Source organism: Paramisgurnus dabryanus, chromosome 22 (genome assembly GCF_030506205.2).
Source record: "Paramisgurnus dabryanus chromosome 22, PD_genome_1.1, whole genome shotgun sequence".
NCBI classification, from domain to species: domain Eukaryota; kingdom Metazoa; phylum Chordata; class Actinopteri; order Cypriniformes; family Cobitidae; genus Paramisgurnus; species Paramisgurnus dabryanus.
The window spans coordinates 533,851-550,413 of record NC_133358.1 but is presented as its reverse complement, the minus strand read 5'-3'; the positions used below and the strand labels follow the sequence as shown (position 1 = coordinate 550,413).

Here is a 16,563-nt window from a genome sequence, read left to right as displayed (position 1 = left end):
TTATTCCCTTCCCCAAACCCCAACCATCACAGAAAACTTTCTGCTACTTCACATTTTCAAGAAACATCATTCTGTTTGTTTCATAAGCTTGTTTCCTCATGGGGACAACAAAATGTCCCTACAAGGTCACAAAAATACTGGTATTTCTATCTTTATGGGGACAATTGGTCCCCACAAAGTGATAATTACCAGGTACACAAACACACAAATATGGTAAAGTAAAAAACATATAAAAAGTAGAAATAGGGGAAAAGGTTTGGCACGCGTCAAATTTACAATTTTAAAATCTGGCCCCTGAAGAAGAGTAGTTGAAGACCCCTGGTGTAGGGTCTCAACTCCACTTTAACTGCCAGAAACATTCCTTTTGTACAAGTCTAAAATAGCTGATTCTTGAATGTAATGCAGGGTTACAGCTAATAAATGCTGTATTGTTGCCTTGGGGGATAGAAACAGAGGAAAGAAAAAAAAGTGTATTTGTAGCTGCTGGTCTGTTTGCACCACTGTGCTCACACAATACAAGCACTGTTTGCTGTCCTACTGAATGTAAAAGGAAATAAAGATGAGATGGGGGAGAAATGGGCGGTGGTCAGTTGAAGGATAATCCTTTGTGAGAGCTGTGAGCATAAATACTACCGCAACCAAAAAAATTTTTAAAAGCTGTGAATAATCTCCTGTTTTTTGAAGAATTACTGGGGGATTCATGAGAGATACAGGTAAGATGATTTAACCTGAAATAAATATAACACTTAATACATTTTCTTGGAACATATGAATGAAAAAGTGTGTTTGTTATTTGTTAATATTTTGCATACTTTTTTACTTGGCAGTGTAATAAACACATCATTATTATTTTCTGAGCTCTGGGCTGTCTATGTGACTTCTTAGTTTTGTTTGGTTATTGACCATAGTGGTGTCCACATCTGGTAAAAGATTGTATGAAAGTCACTGTCTAAAACAATACAATAATAACAAAAAAGTATACAGAGACAATTACATAAAATAAAGCATGCAAAGGATGACTCACAAATTACCAGCCTTTTCTAGCATATAGATTTTAAGTTTTCTTTTAAACAGAGACAATGTCATGATGTCCCTAGACAATGGTAAACTATTCCATAATTTAGGACCGGCAATGGCAGGGGCGGTTCAAGGTTTTATTCTTAGGGGGTCTGAGCCCTCAGTGACAATGTGAAAATGGAAATTGTAATGCCTTTTTGTAAACTGTTACCAGTATTGTTATTATTATTCTTCTTATTATAACATTTATATGCATATTTCACTCTTCAATACCGTTTCAAATCCTTATTACTTTTGATTTATCTTCAGTCAAAAATGAAACAAAAACACAATTGTAGTAGAGGAAAGTAGGGTGAATGCTGTCTGTCAATTATGTTTTATATAAGAATAAAGTCACTAGACTAATTTCTAAACATCATATTGTGACTTGGCCACTTAAAAACTTAATAAAATTTCTCTTTAATAACACAGTGCAAACTCAAAACTAAAATCAGTGTTAGCTAAATGAAACAAATGGCAGGTAGGCCTAAGTCAAACACAGATGAGGCATGTCCATCTCCTCACTTCTCCAGATTATCCCCTGTGAGTATGTAGGTCCAGGTGGTCTGGATCTGGTCTACTATTTAACATACCACTTGTCAATACTGCAGGGGAATATAAACTTATGCTGTCCTATTGCCTATAAAAACATTTGCTTTGAAATTGAATTGAATTGAAAAAAATCAAATGTGTGAGTTCCAGCGCGACCAGCGGGTGTCAATGTTTGCCTACCCTGTGGACCACAGCCTCATTTAACACATCCCACTGGCTCTGAGGTATCTATGGCTGGTCAAAAATTTGATTTTATTTGTTTGGGGTTGTTGCTATTTTTGGCGGATGTAAAAGCTGAATTCCATTACTATATCCGAAAATGATTTTCTATTTAATCTTAACGCGGTACTAGAGTACTATCTTTTACTGGACCTTACTTTTTTTATTCATTTATTTGTCAAGGAAAATGCACAGACAAACATTTATCTCAGATTGAGAGAAGATGCTCTGCACCAGATTTAGCTACTAGCTAAATAAAAAACAATTTATCTGGCTGTTTACTTCACCTGATTCACGACCTAGAGAGCTAGGGAACTGTTTGAGATATTGAAAGTCTTTAAAGCAAGTGTTGGTTCAGCTGAACGTGTGACACTCTGTTGGCAGCTTTTCCCAGTCACAGATAGAGCGACTGTACAGCTCAAGTGCTTCATGCCTTCCTCACTCATTCATGACCAGTGGCAGAATGATATGTAAACAAAATGTTGAAGCGGTTACTGTTACGATACTAGTAGAATATATCACGGCTATAAGCCAATCAGATTCCAGAATCAGAAAGAACTTTTGTATATATGAAGAGTTTGGTTGCAAAACGTAATAAATCCATTTTGACAAATTTCAGTAAAAATATGTTTTCTATACCAAGAAAGTGACAAGATGAAAATCACTTTTTTCTGTTACAAACTTTCACATAGCATCTTTAGGTTATAAAAACATAAAAAAATCAAATCCATAACTTGATTTTCAAAGATTTATAATAAAAACGAATTATTTTTTCCACAAAATGCAATAAATCCATTACAAGTTTTTGCTTGTCAATGCAATAAATCAATTGAATCAATATATAAATGTGCATTCATCTTTGCCACGTTATATTCATTAAGTTGAACAGTGGTACAGATGTGGCCTTTAAAAATGCGCGTCTCTGAGAGCAGAATGCCGCGAGCACTTCCGAAATTCTGCGAGATCCCGCAGAAGGGGGGGTTCGGTGGGGGACGCAGGATTTTCAAAAACCTGTAGAGGGCAGTCGTGTTTCATGTAGGCCATACTGACGACAATTTGTGTGCTCGACTTCATGCTGAGTGTATACTGTATGATATTGAAGTAACATGACACGGATTATCTGTGTTTAGGCGATAGACTTTGATGTCATACAAATGCATGCTTTTTGGCAAACATTTAGTTGCCGAAGTTTTCTTTTGCCAGTTACATATTCTTCATAAAAATCAGACTCAAACGCGCATCATTTGTCTTATTTTTTCTTTGTACTTACAGTAGAAGAGATGTGATGTATGATAACTGAGTCTTATAACAAAATAATTTGCGAAGACCTTTGAAGAGACCGAGAGCATTTGCGCAATAGTTTATCTAATTTTACATTTAGTTCATTTTTGCATCTGAACATTTTAATAGCTTTAACATGGTTGTGTTGAGCTTTTCTGCATTACTGAACAGTAGGATACTTTTATATTATCATGTTTCCCTTTACATGATATGAAACACGATAAAAAGTATGCAATGGTGTTTAATAAATTTCACTTAAAATGTGTATAATATATTATACTTTTGTAGTAAGGAAATAAAGTCATATTGTGAGTGTAAATATTCATAAATTCGAGGAGTTTCTGAGGTGTTTGTCATCGGCAAAATGCGCAGTTTCTTTGTTGCTGATTAAAAACCGTTGGCAATGTGATTGTTTAAAATTGACATTTGTTCTACTTATTATTAATTGATTTTTTGACTACATTTAAATAATGACTACATAATTAAATAATATCAATGTGAAAATATAAGTAAATCATATTTCAAGTTAGGCGTAAAACTTATACATTTTGATGTCAAATAGAAATAATAATAATTTGAAATATGCAATTAATACAGTTTTAAAAACTTAAATATATAACTCTGACCTTCTAAAATATATTGATTAAAATGATCAGTAAATGTAATACTTATATTATTAAGGCATATACATCAAATAATATATGTACATTTTACACAAAATATCTGTTCTATTTTTAGTAATTTATTTTCCAACAAAAAAATATCGCATAACTGCATTAAGAGATTTTATTAAGTTACTTTAATCATTTATTTTAGAGATATTTACAAAGCCACTGAATCATTTTAACAGTGTGTACATTATGATCTTATGGTAGACTATTATTAAATGCATATAAATAAAAATATGTAAAACTAAATAAAAAAGAAAAGCATACGTTTTCTTGTTCGGTCCACTTGGGTTTAAATGCCGTTTTTCTAAGGAAGAATTTTAAAACTTTATTGGTGGTAGTTGAGAAGAATTCCTCTTTCCATATCTAAATAATTTTGAGCGCAATATAAATGTATCATATTGTTATTCTTATTATATAAGAATACGTATTTTTACAACATTTTTAACATATAGAAAATATAAGTTAAGCGTGTTGTGTGTATTTCCTAAGTATAAGCTTTTGGGAAATGCACCATAACTAAACGTGCATAAAAGCATAAAAAAGTCATTTAAATAAGTGAAAGATCTTTTTTTATGAGCTCAAAATTTTGAATATAATGTGCTATTGCTAAAAATTGCCCATCTCTAACGGAGAATATTCATCTTTAAAGTTGAAGAAACAAAAAAGTAATGTACTGATAAGCATTCGTCATATATATATATATATATATTCTGAAAGCACTAATTTCTCCATAATGATGTAATTTATTTTTTAATAACATATTGTAGCTGTCGGGCAAAGATAATCTCTAGACACCAAGACCATGTCTATGGGTTCAAAAATAACAAAATATTGGCCATTTGAAACTCGAAAGTCATCACTTTATTTTGCCCCATTGTTTTTCATTTTGCGGTGGTAAAACTCCCGTGCGCTTCGTTCAAATTCATTGAAATTTCGTTCACTTGTAGTTTAGCAAGTATGTCAGGGTTGCCAACTCTCACACATCTGGCGTGAGACTCACGCATTCAGCCTCAATCTCACGCTCTCACGCTCAAAAAAGAAATCTCACGCTAAAATAGACATTCTTCTCTGCTGTATTTTTTCACTCATGTGCATGGCCGTACCCACCATTGAGGTCTTCGTCTTTGTCTTATTTAACCCAATGCTCGGTGCTCGTTTAGCTTCTTGCGCCGCCACGCAGACCGATCTGCATGTGACGTCTTAGCACCGCGAGACCGATTCAACAGTAAATGACTCAGTATGCATTTAAATTGATCTCGCGGCCGTGTGATGTCAAAAGCCAAAAGGTCTGCGCTGCGCCCCATTAAGTAAGAAAAAGTCAAATTGACTCCCAAATGACGAATCAAATCACAGACAGAGGTGCAACTCAAAGGAGGACAGCTGTACGATTCCTCAGAATGGAAGTGCAAGAAAGATGTAAGTAATTAAACACTGACTATTATACAGCTGTATTAGATTCACAGCCTTGAACTTGAAAACCCGACACATTGTGCGCGGCACAACGCTTAAATAAGCCCATGTTCGTCTTTTGGCTTAAACAAACAAATTCACATGTAGCTGTCTTAATGAGTATCATGGTAAACAACTGATTATGTCTTAACTGAATGTAAACATTTTCTTGCATTCGGTCTAAAGCCTGCCTAATAAACACTATCCATTTTGAAGTCATTTAAGTTAAACAAAAGAAGAGAAAATCACTCACTTGTCTGTAACTTCTGTAACTTTGTAAAAAAGGGATTAATCCATATTTACTTTTAAATAAATTACTCAAAGATGATTATTTGTTACACCTTACCCAGATAATAAGCATGTAAATATTAGCCTAAGCAAAATTCTTATGACAGACAGGAGGCTGATGGACCATTCTAAGGGACCAATATATATTAATTTCCTGAATATAAGCACCATGCATTGTTTTATTCACAGACTCTGCTTTGCTGCATGAGGACTAGTCTGTGAGTGCTTTGGGAGTGCGTTGAGAAGAGCGAATGATACATGCTTTCATGTCACAAATTCTCCAACATTGCCAGAAAAAGTCGCTAGATTTGTCGCTAGTTGCTTTTTTGAAAATAAGTCACTGAAGGGGTCTGAAAAGTCGCTAAATCTAGCGACAAAGTCGCAAAGTTGGCAATACTGTTCATGCTGTGCCGCAAGAACCGACAGACGGATGACGTCAGAGTACCGCGAGAATGATGTAAGAAATCATATTTTGCCTCGCTCTCTCGATACTGTGACGTCATTCGGCTGTCGATTCTTGCGGCGCCGCATGAAGTCGAACAAGCCTATGGACAGCAGCAAAAGCTACGCATGCGCTTTTAACTTGTAAAATTCAAAGGTGTATGGGTAATGTAGTCTCTGTTTTCGTTGGGACGAATTAGGAAACGTGCATTGTGAATGGCGCTTTGAAAAGAGGCAGCACAGCCAAAGGATTAAATTAAGTCTCTGATTTAAACAGAAGTGCAAATGAGCGTTCCGGTACGCTAAAAGCACGTTCTGGGTGCACGGAGAGGTGGTGGTACGCTCAAGAGCTATATTTGGAAGTGGCGGTACTGAGTACTGGCGCCTACCGACCCACTTAAAGCACTGGGGGTAGCAAAGGTAGACGGCCCTTTGAAAAGCAAAAGAAAGCTGATAAAAATGAGAAACATACACTGAAATAAATTGGAGTAGGATTTAGGCTACTTAACAAAATCTAGGAAACATTTTTCACTCAGAAAATGCTAGTAAATTTACACAAAATTATCAGCAGATTTAACTTTATTACTTTTTTTATTTTAATTCACTCTTTGTTTTAGCGATGTATATAAATATACTATATTTTTGCATTTTGATGACAAACTGTTCTATACTGAAAATAAACCAAATTTAATCTTCCTGATTTAATCACGTAAAACACAAGTCTAAACACAAGCACCACTTTTCTGAATGATGATAATCACAAACATCACAGAGTTTGTAAACCAATTGTTTGTAAAACATATTTAATGCTAACTTTACTTACAAATTCAGAAAATATTTTTTACAGTGTATAAATAAAACGACATGAAGGAAGTTAATTCCAAAATGTAATTAATTGCACATGGTTTAGCTGCTAGTTTTAGCAGCTACCAGTGACACAGAGTCAAGAAATTAAAAACCACCCACCCCTAGGTCTGCCAATTCTTTGCCAACCCCCAATGCTAATCGATCACCTCTCAGGGAATCAAAAGAAAAATGTTTTTTCCAGTTTTCACCAGCGTGTGGCGTTTTAATTCCCACCCTTGCAGTTCCTTTGTTTAAATGCAAATCTAGGCATACTACATACGCTGTAAGTTATTTTAAATGAATGTTTATAACTTATAAAATTAAGTGGATATCAGGTAACTTAATTTGACATATGTTGATATAACCTGGGATCTCAAGTCCAACGCATTCGCCATGAGACACACGCATTTCTGTCAGTTCACACGCTCACACACCAAACCTTGTAAGCTATTTCTCAAGCTGAGAAGTAAGATAGAACTTTTCCTGCTATACAATTAATAAAGGAGGTGCTGGTATACACAGAGCATTTCTGTCGAGTTTAGCAGTACGTTTTTCAGGTGTGGTCAACTTTACGCAGCGCTGCAAGAGCCGACATGCAGATGACATCAGAGAGAAATAAAGCGGAGGAGGTTGGTTTTAAATCGCTCTTGCGGTACTCTGATGTCATCCACTCATGTTTGAGTCTGTATCAGATGAAAATACAGATTTGAGGAACAACTTATTGTTTGGAGATTGTCAATGGACGTTTCTGAGTGGTGAGTTTGTTTTTTCAGTATGGACATGCAAAACGCCAAATGCATGAAATAAAAATGAATAATATTGTAATGTCTTGGCATGATATGTTTTCTAAAATGTTTAAAAATGAACAAATCAGTTGTGCGAAACTACACAGAAATATATTTTTTAATGAAACATATTCAGTGGTTGCAGTGCCTCATGGTGGGGTTGAACCGCTGGTTCAGTTTACCCCATCTGGTTCACTTTGCCCTACAGCCACCAGTTTGGGAAAACTGCCTAGCTAAGTAATTCAGGCTAATCTTTAGCTAAATCATTCACATGGTTTTATACATTAGCCTATCACAAATATTTATGGTATAAATATTTAGACCTGGATAAATCTACTTTGACATAACAGCCATTAAACCTTGTATGTATAAGTTTTACTTTGATAGGATAAAAACTGTTTTTTGTAAAAAAAAAATCATACTTTAATCATAACTCTTTTTATTTGTCCTTCTCTTTAACATAGCCATATAGAAATTATGGTTGCTACCTGTATTTGTGGTCACACAGCTACAAATCTTTATGGTTGCCTAGATAAAGGAGGTGGGTCAACTTATCCACTGGCTCACTTTGCCCCACTCTCCCCTACTTGGTATCGAGAAACGGCCATTGTTTACAGAAGCTGGAGCTCGAGCTACATACTACAGAGCGAGTACGCGGGTGCACAAGGGTGAAAGAGCAACACACGATGTAAATAACTAAACCAGTGCTCGCAGAACAGACACTTGATATTTTAACGTACTGCGTACCTTCACTTTCTTTTGCGTGCCACCACCTCTCATGTTGCTGGTACTTTGCTGTAAAAAGTCAAAGGGCGTTTCTATGTGGCACTGCGCAGACAGTTCGGCAACGAAGACATCAAAGTACCGCGAGAGCAAGTCGAAATGTAACAAATGGTCCGACTTTACCTTTGCTCTTGCGGTACTCTGATGTCATATGCCGACCAGTCAGCGCCACACCAATTAGAGTCTAACACACAAAGCGTAAAGGTCTGGAGGAAAAGCAAACCTGCCCGGATCCAACGCACGCAGATACCCTCAGAAAACGGCAGATTTATTAACCCTCACCCGCGTGTGCATGTTTGTAAGTAGTAGAAGCCAGCCTGATAGTTTTTAATAAAAATATAAAAAAATCAATTGATATTTGATGTCTATTAACAATAATATATTTATATACAAAATAAAGTTATATGGTCATGACTTGCACATTGTGTGTTGCTTTATTTTAATATAAAGTGCTCATTTGGTTTGGTGTGTTTGAGTGTGGCAGTCATTCTATTAGCCCCAATCAATCACAAATCATCGCTTCTCCTATTTCTTAGGTGAACTGAATCAAATCTGCTGTCATCTGCAGTTATATACATTTTACAGAGACCAGTATTCATTAGATTTGAATAACTTTTTTGCCACTTTTAAAACTGTAAAACTAAATAAAAAAAGATATCATATGATATGCCGAATGAGCATGTAAGCATATGTTTTCTTGTTCGCTCCACAGGTTTAAAGGCCGTTTTTTTTTTCTTCTAAAAAATAATGTTTAAACTTTATTGGTGGTGGTTGAGAATAATTTATATTGCAGAATAATTTATATTGCATTTTAGCGCAAAAACATAAAACATAGCCTATAAAGATGCTTAGAACAATAGCTTTGCTTCTGACAACAAGTTTCTGTAATAAATCAGTAAATCAATCACAAAATGTGTTGACAATGGCGAATAAAATGCTTGTCAATTCAAACAAAGCAGAAAAGTGTATAAAACCGCTTAATTAACAATATCTGAACTGTGCTCTTTTGCATACCTCTACTTTCCTCATGTCTTTCTTTATACCACCTTTATCTCTTTAAAATATTGCTACTTTTAGAAATAATTTGTTTGCATTTTTTGTATATTGCACACTTTATTTGCATCAACTATACCCATAATAAAAATTTCTACGTTTATCTTTCGATAAAGATAAACATATTTACATTTTGTCATTTAACAGACGCTTTTGTCCAAAGCGACTTACAAGTGAGGTAAACAGTAGAAGTAATTATGGCAACACAAGAACAGCAATACATAAGTGCACTGGAAATAGTCTCATCAAGTCCAACACAATATACATAGCTAAGAATATGTTAGTATTTTTTTTTTATATATAGATAAAGAGGAAGGTAAATAGAGAAAGTGATAAAGAGAAGGGTAACTAAAGAAAGATAGTAAATCTGTAATTAGGAAGTGAGGTAATGGCGGAAGAGATGGGTTTTTAGCCGAGTCTTAAAGACAGCTACAGTGTCAGCAGATCGTGTAGTCCAGCCTGGACAGGACAAGAGCTTGGACCAGGACCTGCGTAGCATGCTCATCTAGGAAAGGTCTAATTTTCCTAATATTGTAGAGGATGAATCTACAAGAGCGAGCGGTGCTGGCAACATGCTCCGCGAAGCTAAGCCGATCATCAATGATCACTCCCAGGTTTTTGGCTGTTTTGGAAGGCGTGATGGTCGAGGAACCTAGCTGAATGGAAAAGTTGTGTTGAATCTTTGGTTTAGATGATATGACAAGCAGTTCTGTCTTCGCAAGGTTAAGCTAGAGATGGTGATCCTTCATCCAGAGTGAGATGTCCCTCAGACATGCCGAGATGCGGGCAGAAACCGTGGGATCATCAAGGTGGAACGACAAGTGGAGTTCAGTGTCGTCTGCATAGCAGTGGTAGGAGAAGCCATATTTTCGAATGACAGAGCCCAGGGATGTCATGTATATCGAAAAGAGCAGCGGTCCAAGCACAGAGCCTTGAGGCACCCCGGTATCAAGACGTTGGGGTTTGGAGACGTCACCTTTCCAGGATTCCCGAAATGACCTATCTGAGAGGTACGACTTGAACCATAGAAGCGCTGTGTCAGTGACACCCACAGACATGAGAGTTGACAGGAGGATTCGGTGATTGATCGTGTCAAAAGCTGCAGATAGATCCAGTAAGATCAGCACAGATGATTTGGAGGCTGCCATTGCCTGCCTTAGGGCCTCAATGACTGAGAGCAGCGCAGTCTCAGTGGAGTGACCACTTTTGAATCCAGACTGATTGCTATCCAGGAGGTTATTTTGTGTGAAGGAAGTGAAGAGTTGGTTGAACACAATGCGTTCAAGAGTCTTGGAAATGAAGGGAAGAAGAGAAAACAATCAACAACAAGTTAAATGCCCAAACTACTACTGTATTTACTGTAATACACTAACGCACGCGAGGACATGCGAGAACAAACGCGGATTGCAGCACGTGAGACAAAGGTAAACAAGAGAGCGTTTCTTAGCAACGACACAGCGCTAAAACTTCACAAGTCTAAAATCAAATACACTTACACGTTTCTGTGGACTCCTGTTGATAACTGCTTCACCTGAAGACTGAACTGTTTACTGCTGTTTAAATACTTTCCTGGCGTTGGCCACACCTGAAAACAATCAACAACAAGTTAATGGCCGAAACTACTATTGTTTTTACTGTAATACACTAACGCACGCGAGGACACGCGAGAACAAACGCGGATTGCAGCACGTGAGACAAAGGTAAACAAGAGAGAGAGAGTAAAAAACAATAACATATTTATTATTGTCTTAACTTAAAACTTTGTTTTTTAATTTATAAATTAGATTTTATATAAATAAGTTTTGAAAAAATGTTGAATGCGAACGTCTGAGATAAGATATCTGGAAAGAGACGCGGCGTGTTTGTCTATATAGCCACATGTTATTAAATTAATTATTTTACACACACATTTCACAAAGTACATATTGTAAGTGTAAATATTCATAAACTCAACACTTCGGAGGTGTTTTTTGACCGTAAAAGGCGCAGTTTCTCTGTTCGCTATTTTATTAGATGTAGTATAGCCTACATATAAAGTAAATTTTAAATAAAAATGTCTGTTCTATTTCTAGTCATTTATTTTGGTTTGACCAACATAAAAATACATAAGTGACATTAAGAGATTTTATAAAGTTCCTTTAATCCATTATTTTAGTGATATTTACAAAGCCACTAAATATTTTTACAGTTATGAATTACGGCTGAAAGGATTAAAATAAACCATAACACTGACTGCCTATATGCGCAAGAAAGGTATTATTAAAGGTATTATAAATATAAACAGTAGCGAAGTGGCCATCAGGAGAGTCGGGACATTTCCCGGTGGGCCGGTAGTGTTTTGAGGCTGCGAGGGCCGGTCTGATAATAGGTATTGCAAGTTATATAGCAACCCCGTATGGCGGCCTGATGTGCAGCCGCTTCCCTCTGGTCAAACTGTGCAGCCTCTTTGCTCAACACAGTAGGCTATATAAAAGTGCTCAACCTGTTTGGCAGGTCCAACGTCCAATGTTTAGGATTTTTTAAAATATAGGGGGATCATTGAACGCCCCCACTTTAAATTGCATAGCCTGTCGGCCTTTGATGTAAAAAGCTGCGCGGCCGAATGCCTGTTTATTGCAGAACATGGGGTCGGATTAATAATAGACGAGAGTATTCAACTGCAATATATAAATATCCTCACACAACATTATTTTTCTCAAAAAACTTTGAAAAAAAAACTATTTTTAAAGGAACTGTATTCTTACAGTTATTCAAAGATGCACACATTATTCCGCATATGATTGAATATTAGATGAGAGTATATAACGGCAATGAACGTCTCATATGACAATAAACATCCACATATAACTTAACTTAACAGCATAATGAAATGAATAAACAGACAAGGAAGCAGGATTGGCATGTAAATTTTATTATTATTAGCGGAAAAACAGCAATATTACTGAAATAATCTCTGAGGTAAATGTGCCAAACACGTTAAAATAAATAAGTAATAACAGTGGAAAAACATTATTATCTTTCAAAACTTTATATGACAAAAATTATATTTAAAGGAAATATTCTTACAGTTATTCAAAGATGCAAATATTATTCAATATTACTCCCATAGCACGTTCATCTCTGGGCTTGATCTGTTATGTAATAGCTGATTCAGGTGCGCATCTCCGTCTTTCAAACAGGTATCATTTTGTAAAGTTACTCATTTAGGAAAATTAGCCATGATTTAATGATTTTATTATTATTATGAAAATGTTTTTTTTTTTGGGGGGGCAGATTGATTACGATTTGTATTACCCTACTGTAGTTTGACAACAAATAGGCTACGAGACCTTTTTTTTACCACGGTGGGCCGGTGGTATACAAAATTTCCCGGTAGATGTTTTGGTCCAACTCTGCCCCTGAATATAAATATGTAAAACTAAATAAAGATATCATATGCCGACTGTACATTATGTAAGCATAGGCCTATGTTTTCTTGTTCGCTCTGCGTGGGTTTAAACACCATTTTTATTAAGAATAATTTTTAAACTTTTTTGGTGGTGGTTGAGAAGAATTCCTCTTTCCATATGTAAAGCATTTTAGCGCAATATACAAGTGTCATATTATTGTTCTTAATATATAAAAATATATTAGTATTCTTATATATTAAGAACAATAACAATTTTTACTTTAAAACATGTATTTTTTATACCACATTAATCTCTTTAAACAATTGATACTTTTAGAAAAACTGACATAATTATTAAAATTATGAACAAACAATAAAACGGTGTCAAAATTCGACAACACAAATAATTAACATATTCATTGTAAATAGAGTTACGTGTATTAGGCTCACACTAAATTCTCTGTTGCACTTAGTATAAATGCGCATTGCACATACAGTCATCTTAATAGTTGTATGCGCTGTTATGCTGGCAACCGCAATGACAATGCATATAAAAATTTTGTTTGGTGGATTTTCTGTAAAGAGAAACACATTAAGGGAAAAGGGAAAGTAGCCCCCCCCTCCCAAAAAACACTTGCAGAATTCTGCGAGACTTCGCGAGACAATTTGGCGAATGCCGCGGGAGAAAACATGCATTTTTAAAGGCCACATCTGTATACACTGATAAAAAAAAACATAAATGGCATTAACCAAAACACTTACTTTGTCATATAGTCATTACTGCAGTTATACTTGCTACGTCGTCGTTTAACATTTTTCCTAGCGATCAGCTGTAAAATGTTTTGGTACTCCTTGATTTTCATTGACTTTTTGGAATTATGGAAAGTTTTTCATAAGATCCCCTGGGGTCAATGTGTTAGCACGAGAGAAGCTTGATGCTGTTGGGAGAACAAGCGATTGTCTCCCGAGTGCATCTCACATAAATTATTAGATGTTGATGGCTTACATTTCTTTCCCGTCACAGAAAACCACCACAGGTTTATCAAGCTATTAAAGTATTATTTCATTTTGTTTGTTTGTTGATCATGAAGTACAAAGTAGATGAGGAAAACCAAGATTCCGTGTACTCAACGCGCCGCCATTGTTTGTTTACATTGCATGGAATGGTGCGCTGTAATTTGTGGAGCGGATTTATTGCATTCTGTAGAAAAGGAGGAGTGGCGTTTATTGCGTTTTGGGAAAAAATTGAGAAAAGATGACAGAATAACATGGCGAAGTTTGGATTTTGCGTAAAATTAAGAATTTACTTTTAAATACTGACCTGATATAATCAGGGTTCCCGCGGGGTCTTAAAAAGTCTTAAAAAGTCTAAAATTCAAAAAGTTAAATTTAAGGCCTAAAAAAGTCTTAAAAACGCACATATTTTTATCCAAGGTCTTAAATTTAATTCACCAAAGTCTTAAAACTCTTATCTTCGTTCAGAACTCCGCCTGCTGCAAACATCTCTTACTTTTCCTTAAGCTTTTAAGAAGGCAGCGATTGGTGAACCGAAAGCAAGAAATTACCGTAATAAACCATATTTTCACAAAAAACACAAAAAAGTGCAATTTGTCTTTTAGGATTTTTTTAAAAGCACAAATGGTTGAGGAATTACGGTAAAATAAGTAGTGCTTGAATATGTCGGCGCCAACATTCGCCGATTAATGTATTTCTAATAATCTGACTGGATGGGCGGCTGTCAATCTCAGGCCCAACCGTAGATCCGCCCCTAGAACAATCATAGGTTGGTTGTATTTTTGTGATCTGCACTGGTGTCTAGTCTACGCACGTTTTCTAAGAACATGGGGAAGTGTGTGTTCCACGAGACTTGGCTCGACAACAACGATTTTTGCAGCTGGTTACAATCTGTCCCCAGCAGTAAATATGAAGCTCGCTGCAAAGTGTGCAAGAAAATTATACAGTTAGGGACATTGGGTGTGAAGCCGCTTCAGTCTCATGCCAAAGCAGACAAACACCTGCTTGCGATGAAAAGCCTTCGGCGGGGTCAAACTATAACACAGTTTTGTACCCCATCCCAGCAGTCTACATCATCGCCCATAACTGCTGCCGTTGGACTTCACGGCAATAACGGTAACTGTACAGCCTTGTCGAGTAACGTTAGACGTAGTAGTGATCTTAGGGCTACTTTCGGGTCCATCGAGACTTCCAAATCTGAGGTGATTTGGATACTTCACACTGTGACAAAACACATTTCATATAACAGTAGCGATAATATAAGTGACCTTTTCCAGGCAATGTTTCCCGACTCGAACATTGCGAAAACATTTACGTGCGGACCAAACAAGATCGCTTATATAACAAGATTTGGAATAGCTGACTTTATTAAGAGAGAACTAATTAAAACCATAAGTGGACAATATGTCTTAATGTTCGACGAAAGCTTCAACTCGTCCACCAAATCCAAGCAGCTAGACCTCCACGTTTGTTTCTGGAGCAATGGAGAGGTGCGGTCGAGATACCTGGGATCTCAGTTCATGGGACATGGGACAGCGCAGGACCTTCTAAAGCATATCGAAGTAAGTGATAGCCTACTTTACTTATGGGCTTCTGACTTTTTATTATCCTGGAATTATGCTATTACAATATTTAGTGTGCAAAATGTGCATGTCGTATTATCTATCTATGTAATAACATTGTAGCCTACGGAAATTAAAGCCTAATGATTTTTGGGCATATACAGCCTACACATGGTGTAAAAACGAGTAGTGTTTTTACATTTTAAGTTATATTCAGCATGCCAGTTTTATATTTATAGTCAGCATTCAGCTTTCAACATGTTCGTTCCATTGGGATAAATGATAGGCTACATAATGTAGAGGGAGGTTGAAATGCTAACTTAAAATCTTTTAATAGTTTTCTTTGTTACCTCTTTACCCGCCATAATTGATGAGTTATCTTGTCAAGTAAGACAAAACGCTTCCTTGTCAATGACGAGTTTTTACGGCATTTCCATCCATTATCCACTAGGTGGCGCCCTTACCTAACTTTACTCTAAGGCAACCACACTAAGTGCATGTTTTGATAATCATTCTGAATCATCTTAGCTTTTCTCTTAAAATTTGTAACTTAAACCATATGAGTTTTTTCGTTTGAAAGCAGAGGGACTGTTCTTTTATTTGAAAAATTGTGTTCATATATTTAAAGAAGAACATTTTCTGGAAGGCATTACACTTTTGTGAAAATAATAAAAAATGCTGGGTCTGGCTGGCAACTTAAAAAAAATAATGCTGGCAGGGAAAGAGTTAAGGACACCCGTGGAGTCCTTCTTGGCCTCTCTATAATTTCTATTAATTTTGTGATTTAATTTCTTTCAGTAATGTAGCTATTGTTGAATGTCTGTTTTATCTAGAAGAAATGATGATTTTTATACAATCAAATGTATGTGTGTGATCATTAATTTAATCTTTTTATTTATTCTTATTTTCCGAAAGGAGGCATTGCATCAACTAGACCGCAGCAGGCTTATTTCAGTCTCTATGGATGGGCCCAATGTCAACTGGAAGCTTTTCGACCTACTCCAACAGGAACATGCACAACTGGTGTCCGTAGGCAGCTGTGGACTCCACACACTTCATAATGCCTTCAAGGCTGGATTTTCAATGTGGAATGTGGATAAAATTTTAAAGGCCATGCACACTCTTTTTCACAACGTTCCTGCAAGGAGGGAGGACTACGAACAAGTCACAAAGTC

General features: G+C 36.1%; 1 protein-coding gene across 2 annotated transcripts in view; it reads left to right on the top strand.

The window, feature by feature from the left end:
• The first annotated feature begins 603 nt into the window (after positions 1–603).
• Positions 604–16,563, top strand: part of cdh19 (cadherin 19, type 2) — a 377,589-nt gene continuing 361,629 nt past the window's right edge. For both annotated transcript variants that reach the window (XM_065287947.2, XM_065287949.2), the window contains exon 1: positions 604–713. The gene's annotated coding sequence lies outside the window, so the exon portion shown is untranslated. The remainder of the gene's footprint in view (positions 714–16,563) is intronic.